Source organism: Macadamia integrifolia, unplaced genomic scaffold, assembly GCF_013358625.1.
Source record: "Macadamia integrifolia cultivar HAES 741 unplaced genomic scaffold, SCU_Mint_v3 scaffold1202, whole genome shotgun sequence".
NCBI lineage: Eukaryota > Viridiplantae > Streptophyta > Magnoliopsida > Proteales > Proteaceae > Macadamia > Macadamia integrifolia.
In genome coordinates, this window is record NW_024868118.1 from 164,428 (window position 1) to 169,281 (window position 4,854).

Sequence of the window (4,854 nt, forward strand, 5' to 3'; positions counted from 1 at the left end):
ACTACTTCCTTTCCAGTTGGCATTGAGAAAGAAATTCAGTCAACCAATGATGATAAGTTTGTGTATCTGATAGGTCTACTCCATGCAACAATGATATGCATTCATAGTTCCATTCATGTATATATATTCTGCATAGACTTTGTGAAGACTGGATGTAGAAAAACCTAACAAGCTAGGTAAGAATCCAATGCAAGTTGCAAGGATATTGGCTGGGCTCACATCATATTGAATGTATGAGGAGATTGTAGCTACCCCATTGATCAAACCAGCTAGAGACCCAGCCCCGTGCCATAAGCACAAGTATGCATAACCATTTGTTGCACTTTTGGATGTTGAACCTTATACATGATGAGCTTTGTTCGTGGTTCTAAGTGTGGATTCGAATCCCAGGGGCTGCATATATATCATAAATTCTTAAATCATATAACAAACATGGGGTAGCTAAATCCCATAAACATGTATCGGTAACATTAGTTGCTTCAAACTCAATTTTATCCCAGGTTGACATAAGCCATCGTCCATTTCTTGAAACGAGACACGCTTTCTTAAAAAGGGATCCTATTTTTAGTACAAATGATATTTCAAGATTTATATATTTTATGTTATGTTAAAAAAAAAGAAGTGTGAAGTACTAAAAATAATAAGAAAGAAGGGGGTAATTATGTCTTCTTGTATTCTTAAAACTAACACCTCTCTCATGGTGTTAGATATTTGGGTTTAAATGTAATAAACGATTTTTAGGGAGGAGGACATAATATAGGCAAATGCCATGGGAGGTTGATGTAAATCACCCTAAAATTTACTTTTGGGGATTTACATCAACCTCCCATCATTGCCTATATTACATCATTTTCCCACAAAATTTATTTATTACATTTATACCCAAAAAAACCAACCCCATGAGGATCTTTTGAGGGTCAGTCTTTTAAGTGGATATGATTTTGTTGAAAATCTCATTTTGCCCTTACCCCCACTTTGATAGGTTTTGTCCAAAATTCATGCAAACTCTCACCAATGAAATTTCCTCAGGCGAAGTTTTTTCATATCTTAGGTGACAGTTTCTTTAGAAGGTTCTTTGTATGCGAGTCTTCTCAGGCAACCTAAAACCCTTCTTTTTTTCTCTGGATTTCTACTCCACTCTCTCTCTCTCTCTCTCTCTCTCTCTCTCTCTCACATAGAGTAAATTCATGTATAATATGCGGATTTTTGTTGTATCCGAATGTTTCAATTAAAAAGTCATAATTTGGCATATCAATCCAAAAAATATGTATTGTATTATATACATACTCGTATTATATGTGTTTAAAACATTTATAATACGTTTTATTCTTATTAATACGTTTAGTTTGGAAGAAGAAAAAAAACCTTAATCCCAAAAGTCAAAACGAAACTTCTCCATTTTCGTAGATTTTTGGATTTTGATAAAAATGTAGATGACACGTGTCTCCCTTTCTTATTTTATTAATTCTAACATCTCTTTCCATATAGCCACTATCTCTCTCCTTTATTACCTTATACCCTTTATCTAACTTCATTTCAAGCTTATCATAAATCTATTAATCAATAACCTTATGTGTCCACCCTATTTATTCTATCCATTAGCCCATAAAAGTCTATTTAATTATAATTTGTCATCTAATTTAAAATATTACCTTAATTACAAATCTACCGTTGGTTATTACAATTGAATTATTAAATATCTGAATAGACCTATACGCGATCTGATTCCAATTTTATAATACAGATCTGCATCAATAGGGGTTGCTTTGGATTTTCTTGTTTCATAAGATAATATCAATGATGATATTTCTATTTTTTAAATGATTATCTACATGTTATTATTATTATTATTTTGACAACTATATGCTATTATTTACTATGATATAAAGTTGTTGATGGATCACCTATCAACATTGGCTATGATAGACACGATTAAACTTAATTAATATTATATATAAAACAAAAAAAAAAGTTGATAAATGATCCTAAATTGGAAAGCTATGTTGAATTTAGGTGTCCATGAGAGCATGAGATATTAGAATTTAATTGTAAACAATCAGTTTTAGTTAATTCTTAATACCAAAATAAACCCATATTTTTGCTTCCGGTTTTTTACATAGCAATTGTATTAAACACTTATTAAACATGTATCGTATCATTGTCGTGCACATTTTATTACGCCAAATTTCTGAAAAGTATTATCTCCGTATGTCCCGTTTAATTGTCGTACATATCCGTTCTTGTATTATTGCCATCCCCGAACTTACTAACTATTTTCTCTCTCTCTCTTTCTCAACGACGATCAAATCAAACCCCGAAGAAAATTTTATAACATAATTATTGAATAGCTCCATTGCTAATTTTATTTGTCATTCCACATATATCTTTGATTGAGTTGATGAGACAACATTCCATAAGTAAATATATGTAGGACCATAAGGGACGAAGAGAGAAAGAGAGAGGGAGAGGGAGACTGGGAATGAAACCCCATTATAAAGTTAAAATGTATACGTGCAAATAGTCCTCATTAATGTTTCTTTTCCTATAGAGTATTACAATGCTTGCCATCCATCTCTAAAATTCAATCACAAATTTCCAAATATGTGTTTTTCGAACTGGGATTATGATGAAACAGCAAAAATCACCTGCAATTTTAGCTTGGAACTTGGAACATAAAAATTTATGAATAGGGAATGTTTCACAAACATGGTGTAGCTACGAGTTTGCTGGGGGTGATAGGAGATTATGCCATTACGGTGAGAGTGAAAAAAAGATAAATTGGGAAAGTCATGCCAGAACTCCAGAGAAGATCGATCATTCTATAATGAGGACTTTTGAGCATGTCCACAAACACACAGCTAAGTGTAGGCACTTGCATATGCTGCTCCTATGCTCTTCTCCTTTTCAGCAGAGGTTCCGGCGATGAAGTAACCAATGATGCCATAGCCCACGAATCGTTGGAACTGTCGCAACTGAAATTTGTCACAATGACATCAATTGCACTACAGAAATCAATTGGTATTTTTGTTTCTTGCCGCACCCACAATGGCCTGAGTTCAACTCCATGATGAGTTATCCATAAGCTGGTCCTGGTATTTTTCCCAAGATTAGATAGCGAACATCGACTCCCATAGAGGGGTTTGGAGTTTCAGGTCACCTGAGAAGACTTCGCCTGCAGAGAACACCTTGAAAGAAAACGTCACTTGAGATATGAGAAAACTTCGTCGGAGAGAGGTTGCTTGAACTTTGGACAAAAATATTCAAGTGAGGGTAAGTTGAACACAATCAGGGCAAAATGGGATTTTCAGTAAAATTATTGTTGGGTCCCGATTGACACTGAGAGGGGGGGTGAATCAGTGTGCCAAATATTTTCTCACTTTCCAACTGTACCCCTGATGTGGCAATCACTATTTACACTTCAATAGCACAGTCTATTGATGCTGCCCAGAGCTGCTATGTATACTACTGACCATTCTTACTGTTGCATGAAACTTACTCACATAACCTGTATTGCTGCCCAGAGCTGTCTCATAAACCTCACACGGTAATCACTGTCACATACATACACAGTCGTATGCACATCCACACTGCACCACCAAGTGGTCAGGTCTACCAGATGTACACACCCATTCTACAGCCAAGCACTCCAATCCACAATACAAATACGAGCATACACATCCACAACACAAGAAATACGTGCTTCGGCCAGTTGCCTACATGCACGGAGTAATGCCCACTGTCGGGCTCAGCATTTACTCAATACTAATTATGACTGCACCCACAGCCAAGGGAACACATTCCCAGTTTCCACCAATGACATACAATGGCTAGGTCTTCACCCTAGTTTTCTCAGAATGATCTGAGAGGCCGCACCCACGGCAAATAGGTTTAGGTAGTTGTACCTACCAAGGAACACATAGCCCCTGTGTCCAGCACCCACTGAACACCAATAAAATAAAGTTGGGCTTATAACAATGCCCTATAGTGAAGCACTCATACATGCAAATTTTTTCCAAATAGACTACAACTATCACTTAGGCATTTTATCAAACATCTTGCCTACAATGATTTATAATAATGGAAATTTGGCAAAAGTGAGGTTACCTTGGCAAGGAGTAACCGTCGGAGATGCAATAATGTCGATCTCCACTTGATGCGGACCACAATCACGTTGTCTCGGTGCCGCCAATGCTTCAACCCCGGTTGGCGCTTGGGTTTCTTGAAGCAACTCACAAGAACCAAATTCTAGGTTCTTCTTCTTCTTCTTCTTTCTTTTCTCCTTGTCTTTACTTTCATGGAGTAACAATGGCATTCACATTCACATTCACACACACACAAAGAGAGGAAAAAACTTCTTCTCTATTTCCCTCTTCTTCTCTTCTCTTCTATTTTCTTTTCTTTTCTCTTGGCAACAACCAATAGAACTTGCTACCTTGGTTTCCAGCAGCTTCCTAAGGCTCTAATGGGGGCTATGGATGAAGTGCAAGAGGATGGAAGTCTTTCATTCAAACCTTTAGCCTTCCACGAGCTTCAACTCGTTTTTCCGACCACCTCAGCAATCCCTCTGCCTGATTTCTTCCCTCTGATATGTAGAGATCGGAGAGATGAAGAATCTCCAACTTGAATCACTCAAATCGGAGTTAAGATGAGGGAGGTATGGCCATTTGAAGTTGGACCAACCAGAACACTCAAAATGGAATCTTCTGAGGTTGGCGTAGGCTACGCCGGCGGCGCACGCAACAGGGGCGAAATCTGGGCCATCGGATTAATCCAAATCCACTTTTAATCTCAGCCGTTAAATTATTCAAACGGCTATTAAATCTTGACCGTAAGATTAGAATAATCGAGTCAACG